The sequence below is a fragment of the Benincasa hispida genome, chromosome 9 (assembly GCF_027475165.1).
Source record: "Benincasa hispida cultivar pf3 chromosome 9, pf3_genome.v1.1, whole genome shotgun sequence".
Lineage (NCBI taxonomy): Eukaryota > Viridiplantae > Streptophyta > Magnoliopsida > Cucurbitales > Cucurbitaceae > Benincasa > Benincasa hispida.
Genome location: NC_143486.1, coordinates 25382040 through 25403564, shown reverse-complemented (window position 1 = coordinate 25403564; position 21525 = coordinate 25382040).

The following is a 21525-nucleotide window of genomic DNA, read 5'->3' as shown; positions in this document are numbered from 1 at the left end:
CGACAGTTGCACTCTTTACACTACAGATATATTTTTGTGGCCACCATGTTCAAGACCCAAAATCAGCCTTTAAGGGAGCAATGTATCTACTTACCTTTGCATCGGGGAATGAGTGAATTCCGTCTTGTGAAGTTGAGTTCCCAACTCCCCAATTAGACGAATCCTCAAAATGGTAGGCTTGTTGAGTTGGCAATTTGGCCACTCTCACCCATACAAATCAAAGGACCGCCTTTATGAGCAGGAGTTTACAACTTACTCAGGATTCAGGTCATGTCACCTATGGTCATCCTAGTGAAATGTAAGTCTCTATTATCAATGGTGTTGTATAAAGAGACTAATCATTTCGTGATCCGGTCTTATACAAACTCTTTCTATAGGATACCCCCACTCGTATGTCTCTATATGAATGATCAGGATCAGATCATTTATAGCACTTTACAACATTTGTAACATCTACAAAGCGAGCCGTATCCGTAGTGTCACCAGGATAAGGTACCAAACCTTATCCATCTACTAGATACCATTTAGGTTATTATTTAAACAAGATCCACTTGTATGTCTTTACATACTTGTTTAAAATTACATAAAATAACCTCGGATCTTAGTTTATTGAATTGAGTAAATAGTTATAAAATAACACCTATTTTATTAATAACAATATTTTAATACAGAGTTTACAAACTACAAGATTACATGGAGATTTAGGACACCATTCCCAATAATCTCCCCTAAAGCTAGGGAGACTAATGTACAATACAATGACAGTGCAAAATACAATAAACTAAGGCATACACTATACCACAATAACTTCTCCCACTTGCCCTAGATAAAGTGCCGCAACGTTGTGCTCTGACGCGATCTTCGTGACAACCACATCAACGCAATGCACAATCTCCCGGATCAAATGATATTTCTATTCTATGTGTTTTCCTCTTCGGTGACTTCGAGGTTGCTTAAAATTTTTCACAACACCACTGTTATCACAATTTGTGATGGGCAAAGACATATTTGGAACAACTTCCAAATTAGTAAGGAACTTCTTAAGCCAAACAACCTCTTTAGCAGCTTCACAAGCAGCTACATGTTTGGCTTCCATAGTGGAGTCCGTGATGCATCCTTGCTTAATGCTTTGCCATACTATAGCTCCTCCATTCAGAGTGAACACTGGCCCTAATGTAGATTTTTGAGAATCTCTATCAATCTGAAAGTTAAAATCTGTGTATCTTGTAAGGATCAAATCTTTAGCTCCACACACGAGTATATAGTCTATTGTTTTCTGAAGATACTTGAGGATCGTTTTGGCCGCCGTCAGTGATCTAATCTTGGATTGGACTGATATCGACTGAAAATCTCTACTGCATAACAAATGTTAGGTCTAATACATAATATTGCATACATAAGGCTACCAACAGTTGATGCATAGGGAGTCCGTCTCATTTTCTCAACCTCTTGAGGTGTCTTAGGACACTGTTCCTTAGACAAAACAATCCCATGTCTGAAAGGTAATATACCATTCTTGGAATTGTGCATCGAATATTTGACAAGCATCTTATCAATATACGATGCCTGGGACAAGACCAACCTTTTGTTCTTACGATCCCTTATTATTTGGATCCCTAGAACTGAAGGAAATCGGAACTGAGATTTTCATGAGCAGCAGAACAAGATTATTCCAAATCACAATCATAAATGAACAATACATTTAAGTCGACTTCAAATAAACGGTTATACAATTCATACAGAGAAATTATAGCATGAATAAACTCAAATGACCAAGAGAGGAACTCTACGAACATTTGAAGCCTCGTCTCCATGCTCTGTTGCGTGACTGCTTAAACAACAGCTACCACGAACGCTCGATCTACATGATTGCAACACAGCACGAACTCTTCGCACTCGTCCTCAACGATGTCCTCCGCAACACGAACGACCTCCAGAAAACCTCGACGGTGTCGAGTTGAGTATGACACCACAAAAAATGTGACCTTGGTATTCTCGGTGTGAGTATCCAGAGGGTGGGCTCTGTTCGGACTTGGAATGAGGCAGACGAAGGAGGAAACACCGATCGCGTACACGACTGGGCAAGTGGGAGATGACGGAGACTTATCGTATAGGTTGATGCCCAATCGTTTAGACAAAACTAAGAGATCGTCTAGCAAAAGCTATGCGATCGTTTAGTTCATCGTTTAGCTTGGTCTATTGCTTACAGACACTACACGATTGTTTACTTAGGGCAAGTGATCGTCTAGCAAAACTATGCAATCGTTTAGTAAATACTGCATGATCGTTTAGCTTGTCCAGTCGTCGTTTAGTAAATCTGTATTTACTTGATAACCCCGTAAGTTTCTTTTGCATGGAGAGAAAACTCAAAACTTTTCAATCTTTTGTAAAAACTTTATTTTCAAAATAGGTAAACCACTTTCCTTTTAAACTCACAGTTACCATGATTCAATAACCACCCACTCACTTGGTTATTAAAGAAAAAGAATTAATATCCAATAATTAATATTATTATAAATATAAATGATAACCAACTTATCATACTATATTTATAACCTATAGTTTTAATATTTCATCTCATGAAACATACAAACCATAGTTCTTTTTCTATTCCATGGTACTTAATGTAAATTTCATTTACAACAATCTTCTACTAGATGTATCTCATACATCATACTGATTATATCATATATAATCAAATACCTCTTGTCAATTTGAACATTTCAAATCAACACCAAGAACCGATCCTCAACTAAATCCATTGAGCTACCAAGGGGACCTCATGGACCTGTAGCTCGAAGCTCCAATGGTACGTGAATAACTAACTAAACTTTTTAGTCATGGAATCCACCATCCATTAACTGCCGACATTCCACTAAAGACCGACAGCAGCTGAACTCTCCTTACCACAGATATATTATGTGTCCATCTTAACCAATCAGCAGTGCGACAACTCTTCACAAATCACTCGAAAGTACAACAGAGCCAATAACCGTTATGCCCCTTTTGTTACATCTGTCTCCTTAAGCACCACTGATCCCTCTAATGAACATAAGTCATAGTCTTACTATGACTGAGTCTTCTCTTCCAAAGAGAAGCTGTGACCACAATGTTCAAGTCTCGGAATCAGCACTTAAGGGAGCAATCTCTCTACTTATCCCTGCTTCGGGAAAGAAGTGAATTCCATCTTGTGGATTGAGTTCCCAGCTCCCAGATCAGACAAGTCCCCAAAAAGGTAGTCATGTTGAGTTGGCAATCTGGCCACTCTCACCTATACTAATCAAAAGATCGCCCTCAAAGGCAGGAGTTCTCAAAACACTCAAGATTGAGGTCGTGTCACCTATGGTTGTTTAGGTGAGATGTAAGTCTCTAGTATCAAGGGCGTTATATAAAGAGTCTAGTCATCTCGTGGTCTAGGTCTTATACAAACTCTTTGTATAGGATACCCCTGCTCCACGTCTCTATATGAATGGTCAGGATCTACCATCTATAGTAGTTTACAACACTTACAAACCTCTACAAAGTGAACCATATCCGTAGTGTCACTATGATCAGGTATCCCACCTTAATCCTTATACTATAGCCCTATTTAGTTTATCACTTAAGGCATGATCCACTTGTATATCACATATACATGCTTAAATTCACATAAGATAACCAAAGAGCTTTGTTTATTGGATATGAATAAATGCCAGAATTAAATAACACTTATTTTATTCATTGAACAATGTGTATCTTTACAAAATAACGAGACTCCGAGAGAATTAGGACACCAATCCCAACAATCTCCCACTTGTTCTAATGACTCGGGAGACTAATGTACAATACAATATAAAAATGTACAATATACAATAAACCAGGGCATACCCCAGTATCATCTCCCACTTGCCCTAGACAAGATGTCGCATGTCCCGCAGACCTAGACTTTCTAGGTGACCCTCGAACACTTTAGCTGTGAGGGCCTTTGTAAAGGGATCAACAACGTTGTGCTCCGATGTGATCTTCGTGACTATCACATCACCGCGATGCACAATCTCCCTAATCAGGTGATATTTCTGTTCTATGTGCTTACCCCGACGATGACTTCGAGGCTCCTTCGAATTTGCCACAGCCCCGCTGTTATCATAATACAGTGTGATCGAAAAATCCATATTTGGAACAAGTTCAAAATCTGTAAGGAACTTTCTCAGCCAAACAACCTCTTTAGCTGCTTCATAAGTCGCTATGTATTCAGATTCCATAGTGGAGTCCGCGATGCATCCTTGCTTGATGCTTCGCCAGACTACAACCCCTTCATTCAGAGTAAACACTGACCCCGATGTCGATTTGCGAGAATCTTGAACGGTCTGAAAGTCAGAATCTGTGTATCCTGTAAGGATCAGATTCTTATCTCCATACACACGCATGTAGTCCCTCGTTCTCCGAAGATACTTGAGGATCGCCTTGACTGTCGTCCAGTGATCAAATCCTGGATTAGACTGATATCAACTGAAAATCTCTACTGCATAGCAAATGACGGGTCTGGTACACAACATTGCATATATCAAGCTTCCTACAACAGAAGCATAGGGAATCCGTCTCATCTCCTCATCTTCTCATCTTCTTGAGGTGTCTTAGGACATTGATCCTTAGATAGAATGATTCCATGCCTGAAGGGTAACAAACCCCTCTTGGAATCCTGCATCATGTACCTGATCAATATTTGATTAGTGTACGATGCCTGAGACAGGGCTAACCACTTGTTCTTGCGATCTCGAATAATTTGGATCCCGAGACATACTGTGCCTCACCCAAATCTTTCATTTGGAACTAGGCAGCTAGCCAACCCTTAATGTCAGTCAGATACCCTACATCATTCCCATCGAATAGGATATCATCCACATACAGTATTAGGAAAGCGATTGAGCTGTTGATGATCTTTTTGTAAACACAAGGCTCATCAACGTTTTGATCAAAGCTAAACGAATTGATAGCAGTGTTAAATATGATGTTCCAAGATCAAGATGCTTGTTTTAGCCCATAAATGGACCTATTAAGCTTGTAAACTCTTTGCTCTTGATCTGGAACTACGAATCCTTTTGGTTGAGTCATATAGATGATCTCCTCAAGATTACCATTAAGAAAGGCAGTATTGACGTCCATTTTCCATATTTCATGATCATAAAATGTGGCTATGGACAGGAGAATCCTGATAGCTTCAGTATGACAACAGGTGAGAAAGTTTCCTCATAGTCAACTCCCTCAACCTGGGTATAACCTTTTGCCACGAGCCTAGCTTTAAAAGTTTATACCTTTCCATCTACACCTTTTTTTCGCTTATAGATCCACTTACACTCAATAGGTCTTACGCTATCAGGTGGATCAACAAGCTCTCAGATGTTATTGAAGTACATAGACTCCATTTCCTGGATCATGGCCTTAACCCATTCATCTTTGTCAACATCCTCCATTGCTTTCTTAAAAGACAACGGATCCTCGACCCCATCATTCGTAATGACGTTTTGGGCTTTATTTAAATCCATGTTGCAATCCAGTCAGTTCATAACCCTCCCACTATGTCGAGGCAGTCTCAACTCTTGAGCTGGTGGACTAGACGTTCTGACCTCAACAACTCTTGTTGATCTGCCGGCCTGTTCAACAACCCTTGTTGAACCCTTAGCAGTCTCAGTCTCACTTGAGATCTCACGTAAAATGAGCTTACTTCGTGGCTTATGATCTATTATGTGATCTTCTTCCAAGAAGATACCATTAGTGGAAACAAACACTTTGTTCTCACTCGGATCATAAAAGTGTCCACATTTCGTTTCCTTGGGGTAGCCTACAAGAGAAAAACCTTCGAACGCGGTTCCAACTTCTTTGGATTAGTCACTAGCACATGTGCCGAACAACCCCAAATCCTGAAGTGGCATAAACTACCTTAACGGCCTCTCCATAATTCAAAAGGTGTTTCAGAAACACTTTTCGAGGGAACGTTGTTCAGGATATAATATGCACTCTGCACTGCATAACCCCAAAACGAGTCTGGAAGATGAGCATAACTCATTATAGACCGAACCATGTCCAACAAGGTCTCGTTTCTTCTTTTTGATACACCATTCTGCTGAGGTGTACCAGGGGCCGAGAGTTGGGACACAATCCCATGTTCTATCATATAGTTATGGAATTGGAGGTCCATATACTCTCCACCATGATCAGATCGTAGTGTTTTTATCTTCTTACCTAACAAGTTTTCAACTTTAACCTTATACTTCTTGAATTTGTCAAGGGCTTCAAACTAATATTGCATTAGGAAGAGATACCCAAACCTTGAATAATCATCTATGAAAGAGATGAAATATTCATGCCCACCTCGAACAGCTCTAACATTTATCGGACCACAGAGGTCTGAATGTACAAGCTCCAAGGCTTCCCTGGCTCTATAACCTTTTCAAGTAAAAGGTCGTTTGGTCATCTTGCCTTCGAGGCATGATTCACATACCAGCAAGGAGTTTTCTTCTAAACTCTTTAGAAGTCCACTTTGCACCAACTTATCAATCCTATTGAGGTTGATATGACCTAGCCTTGGATGCCAAAAATGGGCGTTTTCCTTTGGAGAAACCTTTGGTCTATTAGCTGTTGTTGCCATACTGAACATTTCGGTCTTAAACAAGGCTTTTATGACTAACAACCTTCGTACATATAAGTTATTTTGCATTGAACCATAACCAATCTCCGTTCCATGCTTGAAAATAAACACTTTATTCTCAGAAAAGGAGACAGTGTAGCCTTGTTCAATGAGACAAGAAACCGAGATTAAGTTTCTCTTAATATGAGAAACTACAAAAACATTATCCTGTAATAGATAACGTTTCTTGTCAACAAATAACTTCAGCCTGCTGATAACGGGTAGAAATGCATGTTATTATAGCTCAATTAAGTAAAACAATGAGAGATTACGACGGTAAAAATACACAATATCATGTCCCAAAGCGCTAAACTGAGAAAATTGCGATCGCTTGCACCCATCGCATAAAAGTAGCTAATTTACTTATTTTGTGCAGGAAAAATGCTTTGGTGCAAGTAAAATTGCGATTCAAGGAACTAGGCATCCGTGCGCTTTAAAGATTACGATTGCAAAACCATGCGATCGTATACGATTGTGAGAAGTTGCTCAAGAAGGTGGCCACATAAAGACTGCACATCAAGGTGACAGCATAATAAATCATGATGGGAAGGAAAGCTGATAGCGGTCGAATAGTTGACAAGCCGTTAAAGACACACTATAGCAAGTACACTCAACTTTCGGTGATCTTTAATCGGTGCATCAGAGCAGGAGATTTAATGACCGACCATCATTGCAATCATTAGAAAGAAAGGCTGCTTCACCTTGAGCTCTATAAATACCGAAGGTCACCATTATAAAAGAAAGAACAAGCCATATAGAGAACAGAGATACAAGTTAGAGAGCTGTTAATCTGTTTATATTCATATTTATACTTAGAAGACGGAGACGAGCTTAGAGACGAAGAAGTTGAGAGATCATTCCCGAGAAGATCGAGAGACTACTGGGAAGCGCTACGAAGGGAGAGAGGGCCAACACTTGCGAAAGCAAGAATATTCATTTGGACAGAGTTGGAGGGAAAAAGACAGTGTAAAAGGCCACGGGAAACAAGATATTGCTACTGGGCTTCTTATCTCTACATTCCATTGCTATTTTTTATTCTTCACTTTACTTATAGAAAATTGAAATATCATTTCAACTTATGTACAACCTCTCCACACTTCGCATGAGTAGCTACATTTCCAAATGGGTTGAGAAGCACTTAGCTAGCATGATCTAGGACTTACATTTTATGCGATTATCTTGTCTTATGTATGCATCATTCATCCTTTAGAGATACTTGATAGAGTAGTCTAAAGATAGAATCTAAACTTGAGAGAGGCAGACTAGAATCTAGGCTTGAGAGAGTCAGATTAGAACCGCATAAGCAAGAGATAGAAACTTAGACATAAGTTCTATTTGCTATTAACACATCGCATGCACCCTAGAAATAGGATATGATAGTATGCGGTCACCTTGTATATGTGTGCATCATTGATCATTGCATAGACAAGAATAGAGGTTTAGAACTACTTTTTCGTATGCATCGTATGCGTCCTAGAAATAAGAGTTATGGAATTTGCATTGATATATGACATGCTATTGTTTGTGTGTAACATGATCGCATAACTTGTACGTAATCTTAGGAAGTGTTAGCTAAACCCCTTATCAACCCATTCATCGCATACTCATTGTAATTCTTGATTTCATCAACTCTTTAATCGAACTCGGTCGCAAAGGAAATATACTTAACCAAAACACCATCAAACTTATTTATTTTCACCACCGCAAGGGAATCAAATTTATTGTCGCATATTTACTCACTAGTCCCTGTGTTCGACCCTGGACTTACCAGGAAACCTAGTGAGGCTTATACTTGGGTCTTATTAGGAAAACTTGCATGTGCAACGCATAACACATCACCACAACTTATACCATAATTGCATTAAAATTTACAACGCACCAAGTTTTTGGCGCCGTTGCCGGGGACTACGACAGTACATATTATGCTAATAGTAAACCTTTTGATTTACTTTGCAGCTTTCGACCTCTATGCACTGCCATTCCTTTGGTAAGGGAAGAAGCAGGTGTCGCATGATCCAGACAACTGGAGAATTGGTGGAAGGCGTGGCGAAGACCCGCATGCCGATCTCCGGAGTTTTATTGAAATCTGTAACAATTTTGTGTTCCCAAATATCTCAGCTGAAGAAGTTCGACTAACGTTGTTCCCATTTTCGTTATGCTATCAAGCAAGGAAATGGGCATATCTCTAGAACCAGGGGAGATAATGTCGTGGGAACAGGTTGTAGAAAAGTTCATGAAGAAATACTTCCCTCCTACAGAGAACGCAAGAAGGAGAAAGTTAATCATAAATTTTGAACAGGAAATTGACGAATCGCTCAACGATGCCTGGGCGAGGTTTAAGAGATTGGTGCGAGACTGTCCGTACAATGGATTACCAGACTGTCTCCAGATGAAGATATTTTATCATGTTTTGAACCCTGCATCGCAGATAGTTGTCAATGTGGCAGTAGTTGGTGGTCTGCTTGATAAAACTTATGATGAGGCGAAGAATATCCTTGATCACATATCAAAGAATCACGAAGATTGGTGAGAAAGCGATCAACGACTAAAAATTCGAGAAGGTGACGCAAAGAATGGGGCCATCGCATCTCTACAGAATCAAATGAATGCGATAATTAATCTGTTACAGGGCATCACAATCAACAGCCGTGGAATGCAAAGAGGGCAAGTCAACGCAATTGAACAAATGAGCATGAGTTGTGCTACTTGTGGGATTCACATGCGATTGAAAAATGTCCAAGGAACCCGCAGTCAGTATACTTCGTAAAGAATAATACTTTCTCCAACACATACAACCTTGGGTGGAGAAACCACCCCAATTTCGCTTGGAAAAATAACCAACAACAGAGTTATCAACCTATGGCACCAAAAGAAGGACCGCCAGGATTTTTCCAGTGAACGAACGGTTAATTGCAACATCAAGCCAGCAGCTTGCAAGTGTCGCCATTTTCCTCTCTAGAGAGCCTATTAAAGCAGTACATTGAAAAGAACGAGACGGTTCTCCAGAATCAGGCAACTTCAATCTGCATTCTTGAGATCCAAATAGGACAGATTGCGGAAGAGATGAAAAATAGACTGCAAGGGATGTTGTCGAGCTCAACCGAGCTCCCTCGCAACCCGGGAACATAGGAAAGGTACAATGCCTAGAAGTCTCCTTGTTAAGAAGAAAGACGACAACAGAAGAAGGGAAAGGGCCCAGCAGGACCAATCCGAATGTGATGGAATCGAAGAACTCGTTGACACAAGAATCAAAAGAGCCCGAGAAGATGAAACCGGAAGTTGCATCCTCCTCCAAGCCTCTAGAGCACGGAACAGAGTAGGTACAGCTACCACCATTCCCGCAAGGATTGAAAAAGAAGCAGAATGATGAAGGAAAGATCGCTATGGTGGCAGTAATGTAAAGATCAAACACTATAATCCCACCGAAGATGTGCGACCCAGGAAGCTTCACGATGCCCTACTCAATTGAAGGGGTTTATATCGGTCAAGCATTATGCGATCTTGAGGCGAGTATAAATTTAATGCCACTTTCAATTTTCAAACAATTGAATGTGGGAATATTAACGCCCACGACGGAGACTCTCTAGCTTGCGGACAGGTCCCGAGTACACCCTGAGGGAGAGTTGAAGGATGTCTTGGTCTCAATTGATAAATTCATTCTACCGGCAGACTTCATCATTCTAGATCATGAAGTGGACGAAGATGCGCCCATCATATTGGGACGACCATTTCTATCGACTGGTCGTGCTCGAATTGATGTACACAAGGGAGAGATCATGATAAGCATTAATGGGAAGAAGCTTCGGATTGAGACGATCAAGATCTCAGAGGATCAAGAAAAGGAGAGAAAACCTCCGTGGACTTGAAAAATCCATATTGAAGAATAAACAAGCAGTCCCTGTGTTGATAGGCGACATAAACTCATCAGGGACACATTTTTTGAGTATCCTTTTTATATCTTTGTTTCATGAACTTACTTTACTCTTGTTGTACACCATTACTCTTTGGAATTTCCAACTCTGTCTTTCATACTTTTTACATTCTTAATATTTTGCAACGATCGTCGTCAACGATTGCGGTAGAGCTACGCGATAACAGCAAACATGCAACCAGATCGATCGGCCCATCGCAATCGAGGAATTAACCCGTCGCATGCAAGGATGCGATCACAGATGATGCGGGCAATAGAGCAAATTTGGGGGTTGTATCTTTCTTTGACTCTTTTATTTGCACTTCATCGCATTTCATTTTTACATTGCTAAATTTTATCATCGCATCCTCGTTAGTTTGGCACAATCATTAAATTTTGATTACTTTATTTAGTCACCGTATTCTTCCCCGTACCAATTATGAAACTTATGCCTTTATTTCTCATCGCATGTACTAGAATCAACTTAATTTCAGGATAGTCAATTCATGAAACATTTCTAAAAGTTAGCGGTCCACCAACTTTCTTTCAAAACGATTTTTTTATGAAATTTCCTAAGAGCATCACATGAGTTATTTCAGTCTATCAGCAATGAGACATTGCTATGTATAAATTTGGGGGTGCTAGTATTTATTTTCAACCTGGCTACTTTTAGAGATATAAAAAAAAAATCATAACATTGAGATCGGATCCTACTCGTAGTTGGATGTCCGCATAACACCCGTGGGGGCAAGCCAAAACGAAGGTGGGAATCTTGATTAACGAATAAATCATGTGATCGCAACTCCATTGCTAAATGGGCATGAGTTTAGACTGAGAAAGAGAGCCTTGCTCATAGTTGGATGCTCGCATGACACTTGTGGGGGCAAGCCAAAACGAAGGCTAGGCACTTGGATTAGCGCAAGGTCACAAAAAAAATATCTAAACTGTGCAAGGATAAAAAAATCATTTGGAAATACCCCAGTTGAAAAAGTTTTGAAATAAATCATGTGATGTCCTGGAAACAAGTAAAGTCTTTTTGAAGGTTAAACTTGCGGTCCCTAAAGATTAGAAATATTTTAGGAAGAGACCAGGATAGAAATTAAGAAGGCATTAGTTCATGAAATTTGAATAAAACACCTCGAGAAGTCTAGGTAGGGAAAAGGTGATTGACTCTTTAAAGAAAATCTTTAGTTTATGCTTGAGGACAAGCATTGTTTTAAATTTAGGAGTGACCTACCTATAGCAACAACCGGCACAACCTCACCAGTACCGACTCGAAGAGTCATCTCTCCCTGTGGCAACGTTTGTTAGGAATTAAATCCTTGGTAAGAGGAATTGACATGATTGGTAGCACCTGAATTGAGGATCCAGGTAGAATCATCATTCTCTACCAGACATATCTCCAAGACCAATAAATTATATTTACTGTCTTGTCTCCTCTTTTAGAGAGTAGTGGGATGGAGGTCGTTTTCCACGAAATTCGTTTCACACGATTCTTTCTACTGTATATAATAGATCATTATAAAAAACTTTAAACGGAAATATTAATGAGTTGCTGAAAAGAAAAACACATTGACCTACGTTAGGTTTTAAGCAAATACCCGTTTTAAAACAAAACAACATCCAATATGGTTTTAGCAAAACTAAGATGAACCCCGTGTGACATCTAGTTTCGTAATGACACTTCAAAGGTTTAGGACAAAAGCCGTCAAAGGGAGGTCAGTTATCCCTCCTCTGAATTGAGAAGTTCTCAACCAGTCATTAATACCAGAACAACTCTTGCTTCTATAATGACAAGCCATCATTGATTTGGCCAAGAGATCATTAATGTCACACCCCGCCCCAGACCACCCTCCGAGCCTGTGAAAAGGCATGACTACAACAGTTATTAACCCTTTGGCTGACACTTACTGCCTTTTAACTCTTGTGGAATAACTCTGATACCAATGAATAAATTTAACAAATCAACTGATTAAGTAGGCCCATCTTATATTACAACAATGTAACGTTTATACAATTCCAGGACTTAACAACAAAGTTTACAACAACTGTAAAACCCTCCGGAAGTGTAACTGTGGCATGTGGCAGACCTTGGCCTTAGCAGCACCCTGGAACTCCTCACCTTCTGCTACCTGGGGGGGGAGGGGAAGAAAAACATTTGGAAAGCATGAGCTATAAAGCCCAGTGAGTGGTATCTTTAAATAAACAAATAACTTTGTCAACAGAAATATACTTTTTGGAAAGCAATACATAGTCAACATTCACAAGTTCATTATTATTTTCCAGTCAAACCGCTGGACAATCCCCAGCTCGACCGCTGGTTAAAACAATCAACCCCAGCTTGACCGCTGATTATCACATAATAAAAATATCCCCAGTACATTCACACATATACTAAGACAACAACAATTCCTGTGGAAACTTTTCCTGTACCCTATTATCCCGCCAATGTGCACATCGACTATTTTTCCTGCTAGTTATGCTTAGGTAACTTGACTATATTTCCCGCCGGTCGTCACCGACTATAATTTTTCAGCGACTGAGGCCGATTATATTTTCCTGCCAAGTACCTTTTCAAGCATGCTAACTATATATCCTGGGTACAATTCTAGTTTCCAACACAAACATATAAGCAATATCTTAACAAGCATAGTAATCAGATACACATATATCCCTGATTATGCCAATTTAACATTATCCCCTATATATATTTACCTATATATAGTAATTATATCAACAATACAACACACAATAACCACTCACCTTGGTTGGTTAGGAACTTTCCTTTCTGAAGTTCCTTAGGTTTTCTTGGTTTTCCTTTTGAATCCTAAATTCTAGATTCAAATGTCACCTTAGATTACTCATAGTTTTAGACCTTATTTTCAGATACTTCCTTCTGTAAACACGTTCTAAAATGTCTCAAAAAGCTTACCATAAAATTTTAGCTCATAACTTCTCGTGATTTAGCCGGAATCTTCAAAACATCAATACTGGTCCAGCTTCCTCGACAGCCTGACCCTTTTGTCTTTTTCTCATCTTCCAGCCCGATTCCTTGGAGCTTCTTCTCCTGCAGCCCACCATGAAAACTAAACTCTTTTATATTTCAGATGGCTTTGGAATCACATCAAACGCACGAGTAAATTAGGAGAACTTCTCTTTCCAAGTTGATGCTACTTCCTGTCTTTTCTGCTAGACAACATCTCTCCTCTTGGAACTTCTTGACCAACGCATGGTCTTGCTACCAACGCATGGTTTCCTCCCCATACACTATTCTTTATGTATTTTGAAGAGAATTTAAGTTTTCATATGAAGTCTTTGGCTCTATTTATAGCCGTCCAAGATCGTTCCATGGCCGACACCTTCTACTTGGATGTATGACCAAATGTCTCTTCCTTACATCATCAATGTAATCTTGCATCAGCAAAACCCAATGTGTCTTCTTCTCCTTTCACTAACGCATGGCCCTTGACTTAGTATGTCTTCTTATGCTGCCACCTTTTTTACTTAAGGTTTAAGAATTCTTTCTAACAAGCCACATGTCTGGATGACATCCTCCATGAGTTCATCCTTCATATGCGTGCACAAACTTCTTGGATGTTCAACGCATATTAAGCTATCAATGCATAGTAGGCCATCAACACATAGTACATCACCAACACATCCAACGTCCAATGCTTCCAACGCATCCATCGCATCCAACACATCCAACGCGTCCTACCTAGCTCATCGCATGGCCTTTGTCCAACGTATCCATTGTGCAAGCCATCTCACTACCATCGCAATCCAACTTAGCCATCGCAAGAGCTAGCCATCACCAATGCATAGGATGGTCGCTCGTCCTCGACGCACAGTTCGCTCGGCATCAATACATTGCTCGTTTGACATCGATGCATGGTGCTTGGCATGGGCGCTGGTCACCAACGCATGGGCGTGTAGCATGAGAGCTGAGCAACGATGCATGCGCGCTCGACAGCGTTCGATAGTGCTCGACGCATGGGTGATCGGTAGCGCTCAGCACATGGGCGCTTGGCTTGCTTGGCAGCGCTTGGTAGTGTTCGGCACCGCTCGACACATGGTCTGGGTGCATCGACGCATGCCTGGGCGTTTGGCAGCGCTTGGCCTGCTCAACGCATGGGTTGCGCGCTGTGCATGGGTGCTCGACGCATACCACATGCCTTGCCCGTGTCCTCGCCTACCCTTGTGCCATCCAACCCTTGAACGCATCACTTCCATTTTCCTTCCTTCAGCCGCATGCCTATCAACAACCCTTCCAACGCATCAACACAACCTCTTCCAATGCATTGGTCCCTTCCAAAACATCCCACACAACCATCTTCCTTCACCAACATATACCATACAACATTCTATACTTAGCCAAATTTCCAATTTTTTCCCTTTACCCAAGTAATCTTTCCAAGATCTTATGGCCAATGCATAGAAATGCCTAGTCCAACACTTAGTCAATTTTTATCAATTAAAGCTACTCAAGGAAAATCTATTCAAAACTTAGAAATTTCCTTTTTCTTCAACATAGGATTTAAATTTCTCCTAGTTAATCCCTAAAGCGACCCTATCCATTTCTGGAGTTCACCTTGATATTGACCAATTGCATAAAACCCATCGAAGGGGGATTCTCCAAGGTGACACAAGGGCGTACAGAATGATCTCATGGTGTGAACCAATGTCGGAGACCATAGGACGTGTTGACACACATATTTCACCCACTTAGTATAAATACTCTCTCCGTCCACCTTGATATTGAATCATGCAAACACCATCCGAAGGGGGATGCATTCTGGGCACCACGAGGCCAAGCATGAATCTCATAGTGTGAACATACAGGGAGAAATGTGAGTGGAATCATTGACATATCTTATAAGCCTCTTCCTCCCACTGAATATTTTAAAACCTAGGGTTTAGCTTACTTAGAAAAAACACGGCTAAGTATTTACCTACGTGACTTTTAAGTTTTCCCAAGAGTAACATTTACCTTGGATAGTTGAACAACTTTTGATCATCATCCATTAATCTCTTTAACAGAATCTTTGACCAAAATGTCATGCTTGTTGAAAATCTATCTAATTCACCTTTCCAGGTAGGTTCCAAGGTAGGGGTGTTACATTTCTGTTAACTTAAGAACCCCAGCCTAGCCAAAACCCACTTTAGATAAAAGGTCCCTTATAGATAGGTTTACAACAAATTTAATCTTTTATTCAACCAATTTAATCCTATTAAACCGATTTTAAAAGATTAATCTAGGTTACTAAACTCTTTAGAACCACTTGAACTTTGATAACTTGTAGAAATACAAGTTATTTATACTGTTTTATAGATATTGTGGCCAAAAGAAAGGAAAGTTGCGTCAATTGTATAGAAATTAGTTAAGAAATGTAAGAATTATGAATTTTCGTCCATACACCCACTGACACCATTGCGATGGTAGAAAAGAATATTTCAAGTCTATTTTGTATGAAATCAAGTCACCGCATGCGTTCAAGGCTCAAGATAAAAAGAACAACGCATTTATGTCGCATTGCGCCCATCATTCAGGAATGAATAGACGATCAACGCAATGATGGCGCATGCGACAATCGATCAAGAGCTAAGCGATTAACGAAATCTCAACCGCATACGGTAATAAAAAAACAACACCACATGCGGACAAATGATCGAAGATGTAAAGAGCAACGCAAATGCGGAGGATTCTGACGCGTGTATAGCTGACCGTTGTGCATTTCAGATGGGATTCATTGCATTACAAAAGGTATATTCACTCCACCATTTCAGGAACTGCCTTAACAATAAAGTGGGGACCACAATGTAGAGAGTCAAAGCCTATAAATAGCTCCGGCCATTCCACTAAAAAGATATGCTTGAATACAGAGAAAAGTGTATATACTGATATGAGAGAGAGACTAGTTGAGCAACTAATCAGAGTAGATCCGAGAAGAATTAAAAGACAAGGCCGAGAGGTGAGTCTCAGGGCAAGAATCCTTCCGATCCCCGCCGTTGAAGCTTTGTACGAAGGTCACTTCTACCGGACGAGCAAGCTTGAGAGGGAAGCTCTTCTCTTCATCCACTCCACACGCCGGCAAACAAATCCCCCGTCCAGATCTATGTCAAGACGTTGACACTCTTCTGTATTTGTTTCTATCTCTTTATCATCTTGTATCAATCTTATAAGTCTATCATTCACACCATGTATCAGACGCTTAATTCTATAATTAAATGTTATGATCATTTTCATTTCCATCTCTTTGCCTATTTCCGTTCATCCATATTTCACTTTCTTCACAATGTTTTCTTAATCCCTTGGATAATTAGCAATAATTGAGCAAATGAATTAATTGGGTTAAGGAAATAATTAAGTTTAGTCAAAACATGCTAGACGGCATCTTCACCTGTGAGAGCATAAGTGAAGATGCCATTCCGCCTATCGGGAGAGGGTTGGAAGAATGCGTTCACTAAAGCGAGAAGTACTTCCAGAGATGGAAGCAACCTTGCATTCACCACGTTCATCCCTGTTTCACCATAGAGATATGGGAACGCGGCCGATCACTGAAAGGTGTACACCAAGGGAAAGAGGAACCTTAGTTATATCTTTAACGTAATTAACAAACTTGCGATGTTTGCACTAATTATTCTTTCCCTTTCTGATTCACCCATTAAGCCTTGCCATTGCATACCACGATCCTTTGTATAAACTTCACAGTCAGTCTCGAACTCAACATCATGTATATCATGTATCTTGTATCTTGCATCACGTTAACTTAGGTTTATTTTTATCGCACTTTATTTTATTACTGCAACTTTAGTTTATCTACACAATTTTACTTTACCGCAATTCACTTTCCTATACAAACACAATCTTTATTAATTGTAAAAACACCAGTTGCATATATCACCAATGTAACACATTAACGACAACAATCCCTATGTTCGACCTCGGATTACTCTGAGAAACTTGCATTGGAATTATACTTGATTTCAGCGCAAGGAAACTTGTAACAACGCATAGCATACTACAAGCATTTCATTAGTAACACATACATCTAGAAGTAGTATCGCATAAAGTGTAAATAAGCATAACACAACATCCACACTCCATCTCCATCCTTCAAAGTCATCAAGTTTATAGCAACATGAGCTTGTATGATTCACATTCATCATTGTCCATGTCCACATATGCTTATTTAGAGAACAACAATTTAGCGAGTGTACAAACTTAGGTCTATCTCAATCCAAGTTTAAAACCCTTTTAAAATAACATGAGTTCACCCTAAGTCCGCATGCAACTTTGAATTATTGTTTTTAGGTCTAATTTCCTTTATAACACTTATAAACGGAAACAACCACAATGCTAAGCTAACACATGCAAGGTATTCAGAATGATTATAAACAGCCTAAATGTCATGCTCAATGTATTGTCCATTCATTGATTCTTCTTTTATATAACACTTATACAAAACAACAATGAAACAAGCAAAATATGCTTCCATTCACCCTTAGACTATAAAATTTATAATAAAAGGATGATGCATGATAATGTTCGATGCATGAGAATATAACTCTTATATTTCATGATGCATGCACATGCTTTCAAGTAATTTCTTCATGCTTGATTATAACATTTATAATACATGATGCATGAATAATTGCACAACCTAAGGTGAGTTTTTAACTATATGACAAAAATTTTGGCATATACGCACCATACATCACATGTATAAGCAATAAAAGTTGATGAACTGGGTAAAATTTCCTTAAAACACAAAAAGGAAATCTAACTATTACAAAGTCAAGGAGTCTCCGGTTCAAATAGGCAAACCGAGTCTTGAACCGCTCAGCAAAGCATCGTTTCTCCAACAATCGTGTACTAAGCACCCCGCGATTGTCTACACGATATAACAAACACTTCGTTCTATTGCTTACTAGCGCTCCCAAAGCTACGATCGTATAGAAAAATCCAAACGATCGTTTAGCTATTACTACACAATCGTGTATCTTTACTAAGAGATGAAGCCTAAAGTACACGATTGCTAAGCGCATTCTGTATAGTGCCTGCCTTCCGCGATCGTCCAAGCAACTACGATGCCATGAAGCACCATCGCCTAAGCGATCGCTTAGCTAGTGCCTCCATATCGCATACGCGCAGTCGCATAGGTAGTTACTAAGTGATGAAGCTTGCTAACTACACGATCATCTAGCGTGCACCTTCTACTAAATGACAAGCATCGCATGCTCCCACTACGATCGTCTACCTCTAGTGCCTACGCGATCGTGCAACCAATACTATGCGATTGAGTCAACGATTTACCCCATCGCTTAGCATTAGCTAAACGATCGTTTAGAAAATACTACATGATCATCTAGATAAATAAAGATTTACTAAATAACGGCTGGGCGAGCTAAACGATCGTGTAGTGGCGAGCTAAACGATCATGCAGTATTTACTAAATGATCGCATAGTTTTGCTAGATGATCACTTGCCTTAAGTAAACGATTGTGTAGTGTCTATAGGCGATAGATCGAGCTAAACGATGATCTAAATGATCACATAGCTTTTGCTAGAAGATCGCTTAGCTTTATCTAAACGATTGGGCATCGACCTATACGATAGGTCTCCGCCATCTCCCACTTATCCAGTCGTGTACGCGATCGGTGTTTCCTCCTTCATCTGCCTCATTCCAAGTCTGAAAAGAACCCACCATCTGAATTCTCACACCGAGAATACCAAGGTCTCCTTGTTGGTGGTGTCATACTCAACTCGACACCGTCGAAGTTTTTTGGAGGCCGTTCGTGTTGCGGAGGAGTTCGTGATCGAGGAGATCATTGAGGACGAGTGCAAAGAGTTCATACTGTGCTGCGGTTGTGTAGATCGAGCGTTCGTGATCGCTGTTGTTCGAGTGGTCACGCAATGGAGCGTGGAGACGAGGCTTCAAATGTTCGTAGAGTTCCTATCTTGTTCATTTGAGTTTATTCATGTTGTAATTTCTCTGTATAAATTGTATAATCGTTTGTTTGAAGTCGACTGTAAATCTATTGTTTATTTATGATTGTGATTTGGAATAATCTTGTTCTGCTGCTCATGAAAATCTCGAATATGATTTTCTTTAATTAGTATCAGAGCCAGGTTCTCTGATATTCTAAATTACAGATCTGAATTCAACGCATTTTTCAGTTGCAGTGGGTTTCTGCATTTGTGGTTAACCATTTTCTGCATTTATGGATGAATATGATGAATGTTTCGGGTTTAAATTGCCTTCTTATTCTTTCGATTTTACGAAGTGTTAATTGTAAGGGCCCCTGTGTTTTTGGACAAAATTAACTTTGCAATCGAGTTTGTAATTCAAAACGTTTGAGCTCGTCGAGTCATTCGTGATGAAGCTTCGGTGCAGGACGGTGCAGTTCTCAACGAAAAAGAAGACCAAACGTTGGTTGGATCGTGTTGCCTCAGGTAAACGATTATTGGGATTTAACTAAGCGATCGTTTAGATTTTTTTTTATCTAGACGATCATGTAATATTTTCTAAACGATCGTTTAGTTAATGCTAAGCGATGGGGTAAATTGTTTACTCAATCGCGTAGCGTTGGTTGCGTGATCGCGTAGGTGCTGGAGGTAGACGATCGTAGTGGGAGCATGCGATGCTCGTCGTTTAGTAGAAGGCGCACGCTAGATGATCGTGTAGTTAGCAAGCTTCATCGCTTAGTGATGTTTGATTTTATGAAATGGAAATATGGATGATATGCATTGATGAAATTGCATTGTGCACTCAAGTTTCCCCAGCGAAATCCAAGTGTAAATTTCTCTGAGTTTCCTGGTAAGTTCAGGGTCGAACACAGGGACTTTTGAAAACAGATTGCATTGGTAACTTTTATGAAAACCTTGCGGTAACCGAGTAAATAAATTGATTGTTTGGGTTTATTGTTTGCATTGATGAAAATAAATAAATGCGGCGGATTTGAGAAAAGACAGTTGTGTGATAGATGCAATGAGTATGCGATGAATGGGTTGAGAAAATATTTAGCTAGCATTACTTCGGAATGCGTCAGACTATGCGATCATGTTACAACCATGCACAGCAAGTCATTTTCCAATGTAAATGCGATGCTCCTAAGTCTAGGACGCATGTGTTGAATGCAAAAGTGTCCATAGAGCTTATTCCTAAGTCTCTACTCTTGTCCTATGCATTGATGCAAAATGCACGAAAGCAAGGTGACCGCATACAATCATATCCTATCTCTAGGATGCATGCAATGCATTAATAACGAATAGTACTCATTTCTAAGCGCCTATCTCTTGTTTACGCGTTCTAATCTGGCTTTTCAAAGTCTAGATTTTAACCTGACCTTCCCAAGTCTAGATCCTGTCCTTAGACTACCCTCCCGAGTATCTCTAATGGACGAATGAAGGATACATAAAACAAGATAATCGCAAAGAGTAAAGATTCCCTAGTTGTGCTAGCTAAATGCTTCTCAACCCTTTCAACTGATTTAGCTACTCATGCGTGAATAAACAAGAGTGAACAAATATAGAGAAGGAAATTCCATTTTTATAAATGAGTTGAGTACAAAATGAAAATGGAAGTTGAAGGTAGAGAGTCTGGTAGCAATTCCTTGCTGACCGAGGCTTTTACAATGAAATCTCTATTCTATTCTAAATATGTTTTTGCTTCCGTAGGCGTCAGACCTCTCTCTGTCCATGAAGCTTCCAGCGCTCTCCCAAGCTTACCGGAACGATCTGCTGACATAAATTCCTCCCTCGCGTCTGCCTTAAAATGAAAGAAAACTAGAAACAAAAGCGTGTGAACTGAAGTATGAAATCTCTAACTGTTGAACTCGTGAACCCCTTCTCTGAAGAATGGCCTTGGTATTTATAGAGCATCCATGGTGAAAGGCGACTACAGATGGGACAACTTTAATTCCTAATTGATGCACCGAATAATTGTCA